This window comes from Populus alba, chromosome 18 (assembly GCF_005239225.2).
Source record: "Populus alba chromosome 18, ASM523922v2, whole genome shotgun sequence".
Classification (NCBI taxonomy): domain Eukaryota; kingdom Viridiplantae; phylum Streptophyta; class Magnoliopsida; order Malpighiales; family Salicaceae; genus Populus; species Populus alba.
The window spans coordinates 15,255,884-15,271,378 of NC_133301.1; the positions used below are offsets into that span (position 1 = coordinate 15,255,884).

The 15,495-nt window shown below is 34.2% G+C and overlaps 1 protein-coding gene, 1 long non-coding RNA gene and 1 pseudogene across 2 annotated transcripts in view; all 3 read right to left on the reverse strand.

The window, feature by feature from the left end:
- Positions 1-123: 123 nt before the first annotated feature.
- Positions 124-4,684, reverse strand: LOC118042653 (pentatricopeptide repeat-containing protein At2g34400-like; annotated as a pseudogene).
- A 976-nt stretch (positions 4,685-5,660) lies between these two features.
- Positions 5,661-6,549, reverse strand: LOC118042621 (uncharacterized). Its single transcript, XR_012168694.1, has 2 exons — positions 6,279-6,549; positions 5,661-6,023 (listed from the first exon to the last, which is right to left on the reverse strand). It is a non-coding gene; the product is annotated as an uncharacterized lncRNA (long non-coding RNA).
- A 3-nt stretch (positions 6,550-6,552) lies between these two features.
- The window catches only part of LOC118042650 (mitochondrial outer membrane import complex protein METAXIN-like), a 69,222-nt gene continuing 60,279 nt past the window's right edge, over positions 6,553-15,495 (reverse strand). The window contains exons 2-3 of the transcript XR_012168693.1: positions 6,771-7,094; positions 6,553-6,610 (exon numbers count right to left, since the gene is read on the reverse strand). The gene's annotated coding sequence lies outside the window, so the exon portion shown is untranslated. The remainder of the gene's footprint in view (positions 6,611-6,770; positions 7,095-15,495) is intronic.

The window sequence follows — 15,495 nt, forward strand, 5'->3', positions numbered from 1 at the left end:
GGCTTTTCAATTCCATGAGTTTTTACTTTCCTTGTATATAATATTATTACTTGATTTTTAGAGATGATCAATTCAAATTTATAACACAAATATCCAAAAATATTTTATATCAAAGGGGATACATTACAACACAAATATCAATTCAAATTTATTTCACTGATTGTATATAAGCTTGTGAGCACTTGGAGAGTTTGCTTGATCTAAAGCTTCAGTAACTGAGAGTATTGATCCTGTGAACATAGCATTCTGTCGACAGCACTCCCCACTTGAAATGGATGACCACCCGGTTGAGCAAATAAATCAAAGCAGTCTCGAGATTCCACATAACAATTCATCTCCACATGTATGATGGCTTCTAATTTTCAACCCACTTCTGAATACTCTAATCTCAGACGTCCAGCATATGTCTCAATGCTTGATTAAAGTCATTTGATTACGCTCAGACCAGGTCTCTGATGTTCCAAAAGTGATGTCCAGAAAACTAGAAAACCTGATATCATTAGCTTTCACCGCTTAAAAGAAAAAAAACTTCATCTAAAAAAAACTAGAAAACAAGAACAAGAATAATAGATCCAATTAGACAAGGACAAATATCCAGTGAAAGAATATATGAAAATAAAGTTAAGTCTCTTGTTAGAATCTTTAATTACCTCCACTTGCTTAAAGCACTGACAAAGCAAAATGCATTTCAGGATCTCACTTCTTCTCTTCCTACGACGTGCTTTAGCTTTATCATATTTCCAACTGCAATAGCCAGAACAAGGAGAAAGTTAAGAAAGCAAAGAAGGGAGCATTAAAAAACTAAACTGGCCTTGTTTGTTTCATGGAAACCATTTTCCTGGAAACAATTTCCCCATCTTTTCTATGTTTGGTAAACTTTGAGAAACCATTTTCCAAGAAAGTGGTTTCCAACCAAGGACAACACAACCCTTTTTCCAAAAAGAAAGTGTTTTTCTCTTTTTAGCACAGGAAAAACACTTTCCTTTTCTTTAACAAAGAATAAACCCCACACCCTAAAGGATGAATCACCATAGAATACTGCTTCTGTACAATTCCAAACCATAGCTCAAAAATACCATAAAAAAAAAGCAACATAAAAAAAAAACCGTAGCTCAAAAATACCATAAATTACTTGGTGCCTGGATTGTGGTCTTGATAAAACTTACAATATCTTTTGCGGCAAACGAAGGTCGTTTTTCATCATTTGGAGCAGTATATAAGCATGGATGCCAAAAGGCCTCTAGTGCTTGTCCCAACAATGAAATCAAAATAATATGCAATCGTCGCGTCCTTGCTGTCCACATCCAATTTCTATGTATAGAACAATAATGAAACGAGGCTGCCTATATACAGATTAACAAAGGAAAATATAAGCAAGCATGTTGAGAGAACAAATTAACATGGAGCTTTGACTCAAGAACACTTTGGAATTCACTATAAATGATATTTCTCACTTCTCCACAATCAATGCTAAGGATTGTAATGAAGTCTCCCTAATGCTCTGGTTCACCAGAACTTCCATTCCCTAAAAATTTAACAAGGATCATAACAAGTACAATATGGAGTACACTGCATTTAAATGTATATAACTCAATTCTTAAGATTGTCAACAAAATATCATGTTATTGGAACCGGTGAAAATGCTAGCTTTGGATGGGTCTAATTAAGGGCTCATCCATATTGTATATTAATTACATCTAACGTATAATATATATTAGATAAACTTAAAAAAAAAAAATAACTAAAACAACTTATTTTTTATGATATAGTTAAACACGAAAAATAAAAATATTTTTTAATTTATTTTTTTTAACATTGTTAAACATCATAAAATAATTCACTTTTAAAAAATTTATTTTTTATAGAAACTACTTTCCAAGCAGAAACTACAATCAAGGCCTAAAAAACATTTTACACTGCATTTACATCAACTATTGAAATTACAAGGTCCCACTAGGGAAAGACAAATAGATATGGAGTCGCGTTATGAGGCAAGTTCTGCATAAGTTCTAATCGTAGATTGGGTTTTGTCAGATTTCAAGTGAAGTCTGTTCAGAAACTAAACATCGTTATGGCTTAAAGGACTATGGAAAATGATTTATGGCATCCCTTAAAATCTTAAAAGGTGTCTAGGGCATTTTATTTCAATCCACCAAAATTCCCCCTGCATTCCCTCCTTATGTTCTGAAAAAAAAAAAAAAAGTTCTAGCATTCTTTCCTGAATGAACTGCATTATTTTACAGCAAATGCATGTAACAATCCAACAACAATTTTCATTCTAGAGAAACATACTCATGCGAGGGTAAACTATACATTTCTATCAGCAAGATTGAGCTACTTGCTCAAGCTATTAAGAACACAACTTACCATTCAACATTTTGGCTGGAGTCATCAACCAGAAGATATAATCCCTCCGAATGCATTGTTCAATGGCTGAAAGAGGCAACCAAGTATTCAACTTTTCCACCTCTATATGCAACCAATATTTGGAATGTAACCTTCTCTCTTTATCTCCTCATTCAGCAATTGGTATACGTTCACCGAATGATGATGTAAGCTGTCACCAGCATGAAATTCATGAGCACGAGCTCCAACGTCAATCCAGCTACAGCCAGGGGTTTTGGAGACACCACACTGCCTCATCAACATCCTCATCTTTGCAGAATCATCCCACCTTCTCATATTTGCATATATCTTAGATGAGATAATTGCATCTCTGGAAACAATTGAACGACCCTTTCACCAACATCTGCATTTCTATGCCTCTGACAGGCACCAAGCAATGACCCCAACACAATTTCATCTGGTTTTCCAGGCATCTTCTTGATTAAGTCCCAAGCTTCGTTCAGAAGTCCTGCACGCGCACAAAGATCAACCATGCAAGAATAGTGCTCGAATTTTGGAACCAATCCAAATGACAATTTCATTGATTCAAACAATTGGCGGCCCTCATCAACTAACCCGGCATGCACACATGCAGAAAGTACTCCTATGAAAGTGATGTCATTAGACTGAACAGTGCCATTATCCTTTGACATGCGTCTGAATAATGATAATGCTTCCAGGGCCTGCCCATGGAAAGCAAGAGCATAAATCATGGCATTCCATGAGACCTTATTTTTATGAGGCATGCTCTCAAAAACCCTGAGTGCATCATCCAAGCTCCCACATTTTGCATACATATCAATCAATTCACTCGCAACATAGACATCGTGCTGTAAACCTCTTTCTGATGCATGTGTCTAAACCCATTTCCCCAAATCAAGGGCTCCTATTGTGGAACATGCAGGCAATACTTCAATTATTGTGACTTTATCTGGATTAAGACCTGCCTCTCTCATTCCATTGAATGGTACAATTGCTTCATTGGAAGCTCCATTCTGTGCACACATGAAGTGATAGTTGAACAAAAAAAAATCATATTAACTTGAAACGCAATTACCAATTTCATATATTTGTGTGGTTTTTATTTCATGGCTGATTAATTAGGAAGAATTCAAATTTTTAGTTAGCTCAAAGGAATAGAAATAAACACAATTCCATTATATGTGACAATTACAAAGTATAAAACCGATGTAATTAACTTGTGATAGTGGCATTCCAAGTGACAACATCCTTGTTTGGCATTGAATCAAAGACCCTCCTCGTAGATATCAAATCCCCACACTTACCCATTCATGTCAATCAAAGCAGACCCCACATACGAATTTACCTCCATCTTCTTCTCCAAAACAAGCCCCTCCACCCATCTCCCCAAACCCAAATCCCCACACACCCCAAGAACATTCACCAACGTCATCGCATCTGGCTCAAACCCCTCCTCCCTCATTTCCATAAACAACCCAATTAAAACCCATCTTAGAATACCCTGAAATCATCGAATTCCACGACATCAAGTCTCTGTCACCCATTTCATCAAACACTTTCCGTGCAAACCCCATTTCACCACACCTTGCGTGTCCAGTGCAATCAAAGAATGATTCACATACTCATCACCATCCAAACCAGCCTTAAACACCAGGACAATGACCAATCTTTCCATGAACCAAACCCCAAACATTCCCTCACGCTATAAACAAAAAAGGGTATGTAAAATTATTTGCTTTTAGGCCTAAAGACTTCAGCTTGTAATACTATTCAACACAAAAATCATACCTTTTCCATGTGGTAGCTAACCCACAAAGCATGACATTGAAGGGATAAATATTGGGTTTGGTGAGTGGATTAAAAACAAGGGATGCATAGGCCAAGTCTTTGAGGTCAATGATTTTGGAAAGAAGGAAATTGGGTTTTTGTATTGAGTTTATAAGCATTTGTGTGTGGATTTGTTTTAATAGGTATTTCGACTTGCATTGTTTTATCAGAGATAAAAGCTTTTTCAGTTAGGGTTTGATGATGTTTTTTTTGGGTTTGGAAATTGAGGATGGAAAGAGGGAAGTGGTAAGGGGGTAGAAAAGAGGTAGGTCTTGTCTTGTACTGTCTTCGGACACAACAGGCATAGCATAGATAGTTACCATCATTGTTTTAAAAAAAAATCGAGCTGGATTGACCCAAAATATAAATTTTAAAAAATCATAATCACGTCGTTTTGATTTTAAAAAAAGGTTTTTCCTTACAACACCAATTTGATTTCTTGCATGTTCTCATGTAGTCGCCAATCAACATTTGACAGATTATATGCCCGGGTGAAGAAACTCTACCAAGAAGTCAGGGTACATCTCAAATCTTTTGCATAACTTTTTGAATGATGCATTCTGAGCGTCCCTGGTTTTCAATGCCATGATAATAGCATTGAATTTCAATGTATTTATTTTTGCTGCTGGAATGGGTTTTATCTATGAACAGCAGCTAAGAGGCGATCCACACAGGGTCCCAATCCGTTCAAAGAGATTTGGAGCAGGTTGTCAGTTGAATGAGGCAGAAGTATGGAAATGGTGGAGGTTGATGAAGTAGAAGATGTAATGACGACAGAGAAAATGGCTGAAATTCCCATGAAGGTACTTTGTGCAGGAATGTCAGTTGCAAACAGCTCGCTTACTGAATTTGCTATTGGTTCTGCAGAATATGTTAAGTAATGGGAGAATGCCATTGCCAAGTGCTCCAGAATTCTAGCAGGCCAAGAACATAATTTATGATATCCCAGTGGCTAATATTGATAGCATCAGTGATGTAATTACATGTTATAACCTAAATGACAAAGGTAGCGTAGAGCAATTGCTGCTCCAGCTAACATAATTCTTTGTGAACTATGCAGATATGCTTAGAAATATCTGGGATTGGAAACTGCTTGAATCTATCAAACACGGAAGCTCACATATTTTTTTCATCTATTTTGTTATAGCATCGCTGAGTTATATCATATTTTGTTCCACTATTGTAAATTGAACCATTTGCTCCGTTACCAACCAAAAAACGAACTCAATATCACCAGAAACGGTAAACAAAGAACCAGAAACAGGAAGAAGGAATTGGAAGTAAATCAATGAGAATGAATGAGTGCTCACAGGGTTATTTTTTACAGTGGATTCAAATTCAACAACTACAACGACTATTTCCTGCAGCAAGGAGAGTTTCTGAATTTTGATTATTAGAATCCAACTACTTTGGCCACAATTTCTTCTCTGAACCACCTATCACTGTGCTTAAGGAAATGTTCACAATTAACAACCTACAACTGTTGGATGATTATTTTTCAAAATTTTTACATGGAATACAAGAATGAAAGGTAAACAGGAAACTATCTTTCTCACAGTGATGTCCATGACTGAATTGTCACGAGGGAAAAAATTGTCAAGGAAAATACAAATTTGTCAAAAAATGAATGCTTCTTCAGTCATAACTGAAGCCTTCATCTTCATCTTCATCATCATCAACCTCCACCTCAGAAAAATCATTACTGCTCATGACAGATAGAAAGACTAAAACCGCAACTACTTGTGTTACTAGAAAGTATCTTGCCCTTCTTCGGAAAGTTTTCTCCTCTCCTGTCCTTTCCCTCTTGGGTTGCTTCTTAGGCTTTGAGCCTATGATAACAACACATGAAAATAGTTAGAAATTCTATTTGAAAGAAAAGAGATATGGATGGTACTTTTTGACCTCTTATTTCCCAATGGCTTTTATTTTTCTTGAAGCATCTTAAACAACAAATTGTTAGTTTGATGATGACTAAAACATGATCTGTACTCTGTAGGCTGGTTTGGTTTAGTAAATCCACAACTCAAGACACTATCAGATGACCAATATAATATTCTCAAGAATAAAAGGTGAAAATATCTTGCATGAATTTGAAGGATGTCTTGTTGAAATTGATGAAGCGTCTGAAAGGAATTGCGGGACAGAAGAAGACGATCCAGCCTCCAAGAAATCTGTCGTAGGTTTTTCAGCATATCATATGAGATTACGATGCTCCAAGAGTGCACTTCGCAGCATCGATGATTCCTAATGGTTTTTGTGCGGCAGAGGTTCCATCAGACCCCACCCAGAGTTTTTCAGCATCGTATGAGATTACAGATGCCAGCATTCAGCTCTCACAGGTCACAGAAGACAATTGGTAAATGCTTGAAGAGTGAAAAAGACATGCCCAAGGAAATATGCGTCCAAACTAGATGGCCTGCACAAACAGAAAAATGAAGTTGGGTGTATAATCAATGCATTTTCAAGACCTCAAACTTAAAATTTGAATTCAAAACATAAAAACCAAAATATCTTAGATGATTTAACGTAAAAAATGAAAAAAAATATATATTAACCACGATATAAAAAAGAATCACCTTTCAAAAAGAAATGTTTGATCCCCTAATGTGGTTGACAAAGCTCCATATGCTCATGAATGGAGCCTTTCCTATCAACCAAGGGAGGCCAGAGTAATAAATTGTGCGGGCAGAGGTTCCATCAGACCCCACCCAGAGTTCATACATGATTGCATCTGCAAGCCAGGTGCTAACCATTGCTTTCATTGATATCCATTCTGGGAGCGAGCTGAAGTCAGTGTCCAAATCAACAATACCATATATCTTCCTTTGAAAATTGGATTACCCCGCCATTCTCGTCATTGTAGTCCACGTAAGTGCCTGATTCAATATACGGAATTTGATCTACAACAAAAGGTCAGATAAGTGTTTTGAAGACAATTTTGTTATTTGCATGATGCATTTGAGAAAACAAACATATATGACAACATGAGCAAAGCATGCACACACATTAAAAACCAGCTGCCATTTCTTGTCAATCAAAAAACCAATATCCATCAAAAACAGTCCTGGTCATGCAGATCCAATCTTGAATGCTAATTACTAACTCCTTCCCTATTATTTATGACCATGGCCTTCTTTAAGACAATATGTTAGCCTCATTTATTCCGAATCCTCGCCATACACCGAGTCCCAAAACACACTAAATTTCCCACTGAACAACAAAATACCAACTTTCAGATATCCAAAAGAACTCAGTTAAACGAAAGCATAGAACTCAGTTAAACTGCAAAATGACCACAACCCATCTTTACATGATCAAATTCACGTTCATTCTGTGAAAACAACTCTGCTAAAGAAATGAGGTATGTTTTCTTAGTGATTCAGACCTATCAACACATAAAAGAAGAAAACTTCAACAAAATGGAAACAAAGAAAACAAACACAAGGGAAACTAGCAGCGGCAAACAAAAAAAAAAAAAGAGTTTTAATTTTTCTGTCAGACTTATGTGACTTAAATCATCTACAAGAGCTATATATCAGCGACAATAATCTCATTGGTTTCTTGCCAATCAAAAAACCAATATCCATAAAAAATAATTAAAAAATATATATATATAACCTGTATATTTCTTGTATTTAAAGAGAAAAAAGCTATGAATTTAATCTCAAAACTTCAAAACTTTTCAAAAAAATCATTTTAATCTAAAAACTTAATCTATTATATGGTTCTAAAAATAAGATTTATATAATTTTTTTAACAAATACTATCTTTTCAAATAAAAATTTTTTAATCTTGAAACTTATATAATTTTACATTATTTTATATTTAATTTTTATAAAAATAAATAGAATAATAAAATTTAAACTTATAACCACTTAATTAATAAAATTCAAAAACCATGTAAACCATCTCATAATAAAAACTTAATCCTATAAGTATAAGCTTAAAAAAATTTAAGGAGGATGAAATTTGAAAAACAAAAAAACAATTTAAAAATGATTTTATATAAAATAAATAACAATTAAAAGAATGAAGATAAAATTTAAAAGATTAAAACACTATAAGGAGTTAAAATTAAAAAAATAATAAATATTAAAATTAAAAAATATATATATAAAAGGATAATGATGGTGGTTTCATTGCAAGGATGGCTGCCTCTCGTAGGAAGAGAGAATCTCTCTCTTGCACCTCAAAGATTCTCTTAACTATCCCAAGAGCACCTCCCAACCGTCCTGGATAAAAGGTGAAATTAAAAGTATTATCTGCAGCAGCAGCAGAGGTCGAGTCACCGCACTGCATCCTTGCAAATAGAAAACATATTTTGATTATTAAAACAACGAAAGATGATTTGTTGTTTTTCTTTTAATTCCTTACTTTATTAATATTTTCATACAAATTAGACCGTCAATGTAACAATTACTTCTTTTATTTTTCGCTCTTTCACCGCCTCAACCCCTTTACACGGAGTCACCATAGCAATTAATTACATGCCTCTTCATCAATATCAACATGCCTCTTCATCAATTTAATTAAATTACTTCAATAATATCTTTTTTTTCATTCTTTACATGAAGTCTTAATTTATTTGTTTTATATATATATATACACACACACACACACTTCTCTTTTCTCTATTAAATTTAATCTTTTAAACATAATTTGTTATAGTGAATTAATTAACTATTATTTTTTAAAATATAAAAAATCTTTGAGCAGTTTGGAAGACTTGAATTTGAGCGGCAACAATACTAACAAATTGATAAGCTCAAGAGGGAGGTAAGTAACACATTCACATAAGGATTGATGAGTAATTGGTATGGCAACTTCACTTTCAGAGATTATTCTGTATGTAGTGCATCGTAATTGTGTTCTACTGTTTTTATTCATGAATATTTCATGGCAATAATTGCGATGAAACAATGTACCATCTCTTCAACTACTGAGCTTTCCTTTATATTTACAGCTGTAATTTGGGGGGACCGAATCCAGGATAGCAATGTCTCTGACATGAAGTTTGGATGGCTTGATCTCTTTGCATCAAGAATGTCAAGTTACTTAAATGTATTATTCACATGTCCTTGGATCATGTATGGGTGTTTTGACATGTTCTTGTGGAGCTTTCTCAGTTGCCATTACTTTTTCTTTTTTTCTTTTTTATCTTGTAATGAAGTCTTGGGAAACATTTTTCAGATTATATATTTCCATTTTCAGATTGCTATAGTTAAAGTTTTGTATGAAATTCGTTTATTGAGTGGAAAGAGCTATTGGGAGTATGGATGCAAATGAAGACGGTTTGTTAGATCTTTGAATTGGTGTGTGGATTCCGGAAAGCTTTCAATCCTAGACATTGAGTTAATTAACATCTTTGACTCTTAATTTTGAACCAATCCAGATTACAATTCTTCTTGTTTCCATTCTAATTTGCCGAGGAGGCTGCTGATAGACTTGCAGATAGCATGCCTGCTTTTAAATAAAGCTCCGGAGTGATAATAACCAGAGTATTCAATTTTTAGCTGAAGGTAAGTCACCTATTGCGTATAGAATATCCTGAGCGGTAACATGCTTTTATAAGCAGAAATGACCGATTTATTCCAGATTATAGGATATTGATGAAAGGCCTTTCGTTCGCTGTTCCTTATGGTCCACAATCCATGTTTGTTATTATTATTACAATTATTATTAAGAATTGAAGCTGCAAAGCGGGGGAAAGAGAAAGGAAGACTTACCTGGGGCTGCTACTTAAAGACGAAGACGATGGTGATGGAGGGCTGGCTAACCATTGTTACTTTCTTCCCATCTACTTCAGTTTTTCGTTCACTTCACTCTGTTCTTGCTTTTCTCTGCTTGTTTTCTCTTTTTTTTCTTTTTTTGCTTTCTCTTGTTCCCTCTGTCTCTCTCTGTTCTTGTTCCTCTTGGTCTCTCTCTGTATTATCTGTGTTTGTTCATTTCGTCTGTGTTTTTTTTGCATTACCTGTCTGTGGTCTCCCCTTCTTTGCGGCCTTTCTCTGTTCGTCCTGGTTTCTCTGGGTTTGTATTTGGTTGGTTGGATCATCAACCTACGGTGAGGGGTAGTTGAAGTTCCCATTCGCTGGAGGAAGGCCACAAGTCTCTCTGTCTTCTCTATGTCTCTGTTTTTCCCCACTGTCATGATTGAGAAAAAAAAAATGCCCATTACTGGACTGTTAGGGGCACATTGTGGAGGAGAGATACTGGATAGAGACGTGACCATGATCTACTGCCGTTTCTGCTGAATCGGTGGGATGAAGGAGATGAATAGTTTGTTTTGAAACAGCGTTGTTTTCACCTGAAAGGGCTATTTTAATTTTTCTCCTAGATGAATTGCAATTGAAACCCTGTTGCCATTTACAAAAACAATTTTTGGTTTTCAATTTAATTAATTCATTCTTTACTTAGCTACTTAACTTTTAAATATTTTAAAATTACCTTTAGAATAATTAATTAACCCTCCTATGTTATCACCTTCTATTTATTTTGGTTTCTTAACTTTAACTTTTTATAATTTTAATTTAAATTAATTCTGAATTTTGATATTTTTTTAATTAAGCTCTATATTTTATTAATTAAAATAATTTAAAGCTTATTTAAGTCATTAAATTTATCAATCCTTCACGTTTTGATTAAATTAACTTTTAAATTTATTATCCCATCCTTATTAGTCCTTAAATTCTCAATTTGTCTTATCTTAATTCAATTTTCAAATTATTTTTTTATTATTTTTTTTTTAAAATAAAAAATTAGTTTATGAAACATCATATATCTCGTTAGTTTAAGGGAACCGATTGATTTACATATCAGATTACAAATCGATAGAAATCTTTAGTCTTACTATGATATAATAAAATAATCATGGTTAGTTTGAAATGTGAATCATATTGTTTATTCTTACTAGGATATAATAGGGCTTTTCACCTGTTCCGGAAGCTCTGTGAGCAATCTTTCTGTTATCAATACATATATTTTTCACTTCATTTTTTCCTTGGATTCCTTCTCCAGGAAAATTTTGCAATTCCTCTAGATCCTCGCCGAGATGGTGGAAATCAGTGACAACAAATTCACCTCTTGTTATGGTACCGGTTTTGTCGAAAGCCATTGCCTTAATCTTGCCCAGTGCTAAGTAAAACCAGTGATCACGGTTATGAACTCGTAATGCTAATGGAATCACTGCTACGCCAGCCGGCATGAATATCACCGCTGCAAATCTGAACAACGAACTAAAATGAAAACTTTCCCGCAAAATGAAAGGTAGGATTGTCAGAGCTTGTTAGAAAATAATATAAATCATATCTTGGGACCTCACCTAACAGTTTAAGCTATTGGGTTGAGATGGTTCTTTAACATGGTATCAGAGCTTTAATGACCAAGCGGTCACGAGTTCGAATCTCACCATCCCTATTTATTTGATAAAATTAAGCACAAGGTAATGTGGGCCTGTGCAAGTTTCAAGTCCAAATGACTTTCACTTGAGGGGGTGTGTTAGAAAATAATATAAATCATATCTTGGAGCCTCACCTAACAGCTTAAGCTATTGGGTTGAGATGGTTCTTTGACAGAGCTGACGATTCATTCTAAAAGAATGATGTGAAGGGCTGTCCAAATGCTCGTTCTCGGTACTCTACTTCAGTGAAAGCCTATAAAACTTGATGAGTATAGTACTGAGCAAATTTATCTATGAATCTTTGAGTTTTAGACTTGCTGTTTCGAGCTTCTTCCACAAGCTTTGCCATTTTAGCCACCACACAGTCTTCAGCTAAAGCGGTAGTTCTAACACCCCATTACCACCAAAGCCAAAATGCATTCAAAAACAATTCATAGAGTGTCAGAGAGAAGTATTGACACCATTTAAGTTAATAGTTCCAACCCACACTATGGAATCCTCTTGTTTGGCAACCGGAAACGACTCTCCAGTTAAAGTTTTCTCATCCACTTCACAATTTTCTCCATCAATTGGTATAGCTTCACCAGCCTTAACTGCAAGAACAGTGTTTAACATGACCTCATCAGCATCTACTTCTTCCCTAGTGTCGCGCATGAACGCGCAACATCATGGCGTCAATTAGGAGTCGCCACCTAGCTAGTTGTTTGGTTCAGGGTTGCTAGGAAAACTCGGGTGTATTGGTCTTGTCAAAGATTCAAGGGTAATGGACTGGTGTGGCTAGAGAAGGTACTAGCACCCCTAGCGTACCTTACTTGAAGTAAGCTGCTTTGTGGTTGACGTGGTTTAGAGGTTTTAACGGTTGTCCATATAAAGGCTTCTCTTGTGGCATTTACAATTCTTTCAATAATCGTTTTAGCCATATGAAATGATAAACACATGATGTATTAACTACATATTCAGCTTCACATATTAACAAAGTGACTATAGATTGCTTACTTGAATTCCATGTGAATAATGTGTCTCCAATGTAAAAAAAAAAAATCCATAGCACTCTTTCAATCATTCATATCTCTAACTCAATCACTATCACTATAACCCACAAGATCAAAGTTATTAGAATATCCATAAAATAAGCCAAAATCAATAGTATATTTGATATACCAAAGAATTCGCTTCAAAGCTTTGAAGTGAGTAATAGTTGGTGTTTCTATAAACCTATTCACAAGTCCTACTCCAAAAAAAATATCCAATAAATGCATGTTAAATATCTCAAATTCTTAACTAGGCTTTTAATTAATGTTTATCTTCTTCCCTTCATCATTGTTTCACATCTTCACTCCTATTTATTATATATAAAAAAAGGAGACATTGCTTACCCAATTCATGTCATTGTTTGGGCTTGAGTTATTTGGGTAGGCATTGTTTCAACATGGTAATGCTAGGTCGTTTTGTTGTGGTAATTGGTTAAGAAAGAATATGATATCTATATTATTAATTAATTTATTTATTTTAATTAAATATTAAATTATTTTTAATCTCGTGGTGAGAATAGATCTATGAACTTAATCTCAAAACTTGAAAACTAATTTGAAGGTATTAAGTGATCATAAAAATAAAAAACTAATATGTTGGCAATATTATTCTAAAATTAATAAAGGACGATAAGCGCAAGAACATGTTCATAAAAGAGGTCGAGGTTATCCGTTTTTAATTTTATATAATTCTGGCAAGGAAACAATCTACTTCGAATTATAATAATTAAGGTAATGAATATCCTTTTTGAAGAGAAGTAGCATATTGGAAGAACGACTTGTGCCGCTAATTTAGAGTCACCTTGTTTAGAACTTCTACTCTAAATTTATTATAATCTATTGTATCAATTGGTTAGATTGTATATTAATCGAAAGTAAATTTCTTATTTCAACAACTTTAAAGATGCACCTCCATCTAGTGTATTTTAAAAGATTTAACAAGTTGTTACTTGTCTCTAATAGTGAAAATAATATATTTATAGCCCACGCTACGCTACAATCGCAAATGTTTTCAATATAAAAAATATATATAGAATTTTTTTATTAGAAAAAAAACTTAGATAATGTGAAAGTTAACCCAGTCTATAATTAATTAATTAATTGAGAATTTGAGCTCCTTGGAAAAGTTGTCTATGGACTTTTGTTTTCCGGAGAAAAGTCCCTTAAAACCCTTGAGCACCACCTTCTCTAAGGGCCTGTTTGTTTTTGCGTTTCAAAAGTATTTTTGAAAAAATTTGAAATTTTTTTATTTTTTTATTAACTTCAAATTAATATGTTTTTAGTGTTTTCAAATCATTTTGATGTGCTGATCATAGTTATCAAACCCGATCCGGGTATTGACCCGGTCAAGGAGCTGGGTCCCGGGTTTTATGGGTCAACCCGGGTCAACTCGGGTCAACCCGGAAAATTTTTAAAAAATAAATTTTAAATTTTAATATTTCATAAAAAAAAATTCATATGAATATAGGGCTATGTAAATTGTAAATAAAATATTTTTCTAATATTTATATAATAAATTTTAAAAAAATTAACCAACTAAAAAATATATATAAACAAATATAAAATAATACCCACATTTAAAAAAATATAAAAAAAAGCAGCCCTCGAATTCGCTCCCGTTTCATTAAAAAGACCATTATTCCCAACCCCAATCCCACCACCAGCACCACCTCCACCCCCTCCACCACTCTGCATCAGCAATTGGCCATCCTTATCCAAAGGCAGCCTCTCATCAGCAATTGGCCATCCTTATCCAAAGGCAGCCTCTCATCAGCAATTGGTCATCCTCATTCAAAGGCAGCTTGCTTTCTCGAATGCTTGCGCTATTGTCCTTCATGTTTGTCATAACCCAATTTTTGATCATTTTTATTATTATTTTTTATATTTATTGAAAAGGATAAAAAAAATTGATTGATGAAAAAAATAATAATGATGATGAAAAAAAACAAGTAAAATGAAATAAACGAAGAATGAATTAAATTTTGGGTTAAGGGCAATATGAATGAAAGTTTTTGGGGTTTAATTAAACTTTGGAATTAAGTCTAATTAAGCTTGGAATTAATTTATTTAATTCAATTAAGGGTTTAATTGGAGAATTGATAAATTTTTAGACTTAATTAAGCTTGAAATTAATTTAATTCATCCAATCAAGGATTTAATTGGAGAATTAATAAGTTTTGAGACTTAATTAAGCTTGGAATTAATTTAATTAATCCAATTAAGGGTTTAATTGGAGAATTGATAAGTTTTGAGACTTAATTAAGCTTGGAATTAATTTAATTCATCCAATCAAGGATTTAATTGGAGAATTAATAAGTTTTGAGACTTAATTGAGCTTGGAATTAATTAAGGGTTTAATTGGAGAATTGATAAGCTTTAGACTTAATTGGACTTTGGATTTAATTAAATTAATGAAATCAGGGACTTAATTGAAGAAATAGCAAAGTTTGGTGTTAATTGGGGACACGATTGAAGCAGATTAAAGTCCAAGGATTAACTTGAAAAAGGCGCCGAAATGCAGGGACAATTACGGTTTAAACGAGGGGCTTAATTACAAAACTTTTAAAAACTTCAAGGGCTAAAACGCAAATAATCATTAAACATGAAAACGACGTCGTTTCAGGGGAACTGTTCGTCTTCTTCCGCTCACCAAACCAGAGAAACGGACGCCCCTGCCATCACTGCTCCTGCAATAAATGGTTTTGAGCCTTCATTACCAATGGAAACGCATGCCATTCGCCGACTATAAGAAACCAGAGAAGGGATGCGCAGAGGGGGGGTTGAATCACAAAACCGGGGAAGAGGGCAAGCCACGAAAAAATCACAGAACTGGGGAGGGAGATTATACAGAGGAGAGAGCAAATTTTGGCCGGC